The sequence below is a fragment of the Manis pentadactyla genome, chromosome 8, assembly GCF_030020395.1.
Source record: "Manis pentadactyla isolate mManPen7 chromosome 8, mManPen7.hap1, whole genome shotgun sequence".
NCBI lineage: Eukaryota > Metazoa > Chordata > Mammalia > Pholidota > Manidae > Manis > Manis pentadactyla.
This window is the reverse complement of record NC_080026.1, coordinates 129,574,564-129,581,061: the sequence shown is the minus strand read 5'-3', so window position 1 is coordinate 129,581,061 and position 6,498 is coordinate 129,574,564.

Genomic DNA, 6,498 nt, shown 5'->3' with positions numbered 1-6,498 from the left:
ATCTTACAGGGACTGCTCTAGATGGGAGCACTCCTAGAAAGAGCACAGCACAAAACACCCAACATATGAAGAATGGAGGAGGAGGAATAAGAAGGGAGAGAAGAAAAGAATCTCCAGACAGTGTATATAACAGCTCAATAAGCGAGCTAAGTTAGGCAGTAAGATACTAAAGAGGCTAACCTTGAACCTTTGGTAACCACGAATTTAAAGCCTGCAATGGCAATAAGTACATATCTTTCAATAGTCACCCTAAATGTTAATGGGTTGAATGCACCAATCAAAAGACACAGAGTAACAGAATGGATAAAAAAGCAAGACCCATCTATATGCTGCTTACAAGAAACTCACCTCAAACCCAAAGACATGTACAGACTAAAAGTCAAGGGATGGAAAAACATATTTCAGGCAAACAACAGCGAGAAGAAAGCATGGGTTGCAGTACTAATATCAGATAAAATAGACTTCAAAACAAAGAAAGTAACAAGAGATAAAGGACACTACATAGTGATAAAGGGCTCAGTCCAACAAGAGGATATAACCATTCTAAATATATATGCACCCAACACAGGAGCACCAGCATATGTGAAACAAATACTAACAGAACTAAAAGGGGGAAATAGACTGCAATGCATTCATTCTAGGGGACCACTCACCCCAAGGATAGATCCACCGGGCAGAAAACAAGTAAGGACATGGAAGCACTGAACAACACAGTAGAGCAGATGGACCTAATAGACATCTATAGAACTCTACATCCAAAAGCAACAGGATATACATTCTTCTCAAGTGCACATGGAACATTCTCCAGAATAGACCACATACTAGCCCACAAAAAGAGTCTCAGCAAAATCCAAAATATTGAAATTCTTCCAACCAACTTTTCAGACCACAAAGGTATAAAACTAGAAATAAATTCTACAAAGAAAACAAAAAGGCTCACAAACACATGGAGGCTTAACAACAAGCTCCTAAATAATCAATGGATCAACAAACAAATTAAAATAGAGATCAAGGAATATATAGAAACAAATGACAATAATAACACAAAGCCCCAACTTCTGTGGGACGCAGAGAAAGCAGTCTTAAGAGGAAAGTATATAGCGATCCAGGCACACTTGAAGAAGCAAGAACAATCCCAAATGAATAGTCAAACATCACAATTATCGAAATTGGAAAAAGAAGAACAAATGAGGCCTGAAGTCAGCAGAAGGAGGGACATAATAAAGATCAGAGAAGAAATAAACAAAATTGAGAAGAATAAAACAATAGCAAAAATCAATGAAACCAAGAGCTGGTTCTTTGAGAAAATAAACAAAATAGATAAGCCTCTTGCCAAACTTATTAAGAGAAAAAGAGAATCAACACAAATCAACAGAATCACAAATGAGAACGGAAAAATCACGAGAGACTCCACAGAAATACAAAGAATTATTAAAGACTACTATGAATTTCTATATGCCAACAAGCTGGAAAACCTAGAAGAAATGGACAACTTCCTAGAAAAATACAACCTTCCAAGACTGACCAAGGAAGAAACACAAAAGTTAAACAAACCAATTATGAGCAAAGAAATTGAAACGGTAATAAAAAAATTACCCAATAACAAAACACCCGGGCTGGACGGATTTACCTTGGAATTTTATCAGACACACAGAGAAGACATAATACCCATTCTCCTAAAAGTTTTCCAAAAAATAGAAGAGGAGGGAATACTCCCAAACTCATTCTATGAAGCCAACATCACCCTAATACCAAAACCAGGCAAAGACCCTGCCAAAAAAGAAAATTACAAACCAATATCCCTGATGAATGTAGATGCAAAAATACTTAATAAAATATTAGCAAACCGAATACAAAAGTATATCAAAAGGATCATACACCATGACCAAGAGGGGTTCAACCCAGGGATGCAAGGATGGTACAACATTCGAAAATCTATCAACATCATCCACCACATCAACAAAAAGTAAGACAAAAACCACATGATCATCTCCATAGATGCTGAAAAAGCATTTGAGAAAATTCAACATCCATTCATGATAAAAACTCTCAGCAAAATGGGAATAGAGGGCAAGTACCTCAACATAATAAAGGCCATATATCATAAACCCACAGCCAACATTATACTGAACAGCGAGAAGCTGAAAGCATTTCCTCTGAGATCGGGAACTAGACAGGGATGCCCACTCTCCCCACTGTTATTTAACATAGTACTGGAGGTCCTAGCCACAGCAATCAGACAAAACAAAAAAATACAAGGAATCCAGATTGGTAAAGAAGAAGTTAAACTGTCACTATTTGCAGATGACATGATACTGTACATAAAAAACCCTAAAGACTCCACCCCAAAACTACTAGAACTGATATCGGAATACAACAAAGTTGCAGGATACAAAATCAACACACAGAAATCTGTGACTTTCCTATACACTAACAATGAACCAACAGAAAGAGAAATCAGGAAAACAACTCCATTCACAATTGCATCAAAAAGAATAAAATACCTAGGAATAAACCTAACCAAAGAAGTGAATGACCTATACTCTGAAAACTACAAGTCACTCTTAAGAGAAATAAAGGGGACACTAACAAATGGAAACTCATCCCATGCTCGTGGCTAGGAAGAAATAATATTGTCAAAATGGCCATTCTGCCTAAAGCAATATACAGATTTGATGCAATCCCTATGAAACTACCAGCAACATTCTTCAATGAACTGGAACAAATAATTCAAAAATTCATATGGAAACAACAAAGAGCCCGAAGAGCCAAAGCAATCCTAAGAAAGAAGAATAAAGTAGGGGGGATCTCACTCCCCAACTTCAAGCTCTACTACAAAGCCACAGTAATCAAGACAATTTGGTACTGGCACAAGAACAGAGCCACAGACCAATGGAACAGACTAGACAATCCAGACATTAACCCAGACATATATGGTCAATTAATATTTGATAAAGGAGCCATGGACATACAATGGCGAAATGACAGTCTCTTCAACAGGTGGTGCTGGCAAAACTGTACAGCTACATGTAGGAGAATGAAACTGGACCATTGTCTAACCCCATACACAAAAGTAAACTCAAAATGGATCAAAGACCTGAATGTAAGTCATGAAACCATTAAACTCTTGGAAGAAAACATAGGCAAAAACCTCTTAGACATAAACATGAGTGACCTCTTCTTGAACATATCTCCCCGGGCAAGGAAAACAACAGCAAAAATGAGTACGTGGGACTATATTAAGCTGAAAAGCTTCTGTACAGCAAAAGACACCATCAATAGAACAAGAAGGATCCCTACAGTATGGGAGAATATATTTGAAAATGACAGATACGATAAAGGCTTGACGTCCAAAATGTATAAAGAGCTCACATGCCTCAACAAACAAAAATCAAATAATCCAATTAAAAAGTGGGCAGAGGAACTGAACAGACAGTTCTCCAAAAAAGAAATACAGATGGTCAACAGACACATGAAAAGATGCTCCACATTACTAATTATCAGAGAAATGCAAATTAAAACTACAATGAGGTATCACCTCACACCAGTAAGGATGGCTGCCATCCAAAAGACAAACAACAACAAATGTTGGCGAGGCTGTGGAGAAAGGCGAACCCTCCTACACTGCTGGTGGGAATGTAAATTAGTTCAACCATTGTGGAAAGCAGTATGGAGGTTCATCAAAATGCTCAAAACAGACTTACCATTTGACCCAGGAATTGCACTCCTAGGAATTTACCCTAAGAACGCAGCAATCAAGTTTGAGAAAGACCAATGCACCCCTATGTTTATCGCAGCACTATTTACAATAGCCAAGAAATGGAAACACCCTAAGTGTCCATCAGTAGATGAATGGATAAGGAAGACGTGGTACATATACACAATGGAATACTACTCAGCCATAAGAAGAGGGCAAATCCTACCATTTGCAGCAACATGGATGGAGCTGGAGGGTATTATGCTCAGTAAAATAAGCCAAGCGGAGAAAGAGAAATACCAAATAATTTCACTCATCTGTGGAGTATAAGAACAAAGGAAAAACTGAAGGAACAAAACAGCAGCAGAATCACAGAACTCAAGAATGGACTAACAGGTACCAAAGGGAAAGGGACTGGGGAGGATGGGTGGGTAGGGCGGAATAAGGGGAGAGAGGAAGAAGGGGGGTATTAAGATTAGCATGCATAGGGGGGTGGGAGAAAGGGGAGGGCTGTACAACACAGAGAAGACAAGTAGTGATTATACAACATTTTGCTATGCTGATGGACAGTGACTGTAAAGGGGTTTATAGCAGGGACCTGGTATAGGGGAGAGCCTAGTAAACATAATATTCTTCATGTAAGTGTAGATTAAAGGTAACAAAAAAAAAAAAAAAAGAAAGAAAAGGGGGATTACTCCTTGATAGGATATAACTAACTGTAAATCAACGATTAATGCATGCTTTAAATATCCTTAACTTTGATCATTTAAAGGGTGTCAGATGATCAGCTATGGAGGTACACTTTTTTCTGATAATATTCTTTACTCTTAAAAAAAAAAAAAAGCAGTTCCTGTGTGGTGACCTCCAATGAGTTCCACACAATGGTATAAAGGGCAGATCAAAGTGTGGGCAAAGGGTCTGTTTGTATTTATACAGAGGATCAAAGCCTAATTTGGCTACCCAGAAAATGAACTAAGATACGATATGAAGAAGAACTTCCAACATCAGCACTCTCTGGAAGAGTCATACCAGAAGATGATCATCAAAAAACCTCAACAAATGTCCAGGCGATGCTGCAGTTGTAGCTGCATTCATCCCACCGGTTCCTGGACTTGCCATTGGAATGAAGGAGATATCTAAGCTGGCCTGTGCATACAGTAAAACAACAAATTTGACTGGATCTACACTGTTGGAACTCAACCAAGAATTAGGAGAAGTGCAAGTTGTAGCGCTCCAAAATCTTACAACTACAGACTATCTACTGTTAAAAGAACATATGGGATGTGAACAGTTCCCAGGAACGGGCTGTTTTAATTTGTCTGATTTCTCTCAGACTGTTCAAGTACAGTTGGACAATATCCATCATATCATAGACAAATTTTCACAAATGCCTAGGGTGCCTAACTGGTTTTCTTGGCCTCACTGGAGATGGCTGGTAATTACAGCTATGCTTTGGTTATGTAACTGTATTTCTATTATGTTAATGTGTGTGTGCAATTTAATTAGTAGTTCAAAACCTATACAAGCTTAAATTACTCTACAAGAAGATATGTCAAAGAAATAATCAATCTCCCCATGTTTTCTTCCATCTGCTACCTCTATAGCTTTTCTTCTTCCTTCCTAATTACAACCCTTAAATAGAATTCGTGCCTCATATTGAATTTACCGAGTATCATAATTCCTCCAAGTGCTAAAGACAAATGCTGGGCATAGAAGCCACATGGCATAAATCTGCATAGAAGTAAAAAGCTAACCTTTTCAAACAATATGGCTTCTCTCTCACTTACCAACTTTACGTCTCCCTGTATGGCCCCGGAAGATGACTGGTTAGCCAGAGACGGGTAAGATTCCTCAAGGGAGGAACAACCGAAGACAGGCACAGTCGCAGGGGGGCCATCAGGTGAGAAATTGGGGATCAACAGAGGGGAGGCTTAGAACCTCTCCCCCCGTTTTGAGAGAAATCTTCTGCATCCGTGGATGTTTTGGTGCCCTGGTCTAGCTTGGATTAATACTTAGTCTACAGGCACACACCTTATCATCTACATTTGCTCTCTTACAACACTACACTAAGTTTTCTACCTCTATCTTACATCTACCTACCACTTCAGCATTTTATTTAAAAAAAAAAAAAAATAATAAAAGGGAGAAATGTGGGATCCACATATAAATCAAGTATAAAAATCAAACGTATATTCATATTTGACCTGATTGTTTATGGTTCATAATGCATGATCAAAACCGAAAGTTTCTGTGATGGCTGCCCTTGCACTGTTCACCATGGAAGAACTTATTCACTGTGTAAGAATTTGTTCACCATGTAAGAACTTGTTCATTATACTTTAAAAGATTGGAGACTGTTGAGAATTAGGCTTGGGGTTGATTAATGATTGTGCATTAAGTCCCCTATACAGAATTTTATTGTTGTTAACAACCATTTGATCAATAAATATAAGATATGCCCTCTCAAAAAAAAAAATGTAAAAAGTCTGACTAAAACAAGCATTGAAGAATGTGGAACCATTCGTAAGACCTATGTAATGCTAATAGGAGTGCAAATCCATGTATCGACTTTGAAAACATATTTGATACTACCTTTTAAAATTGAAATGGCCTGTGACCCAACAAGTATTTTATGCATAAACCCAAGAACACCAAAGACAGCTGTTGCTCATTTATAGCTGGAGACACGTACAAAAATGTTCATGGCTGTACTGTGCACAACAGTAAAAACCTGGAAGCAACCCAAATGCCCATCACTGAGAAATCAGGACAAAATGTGGTACAGTCACACACTAGAGTAC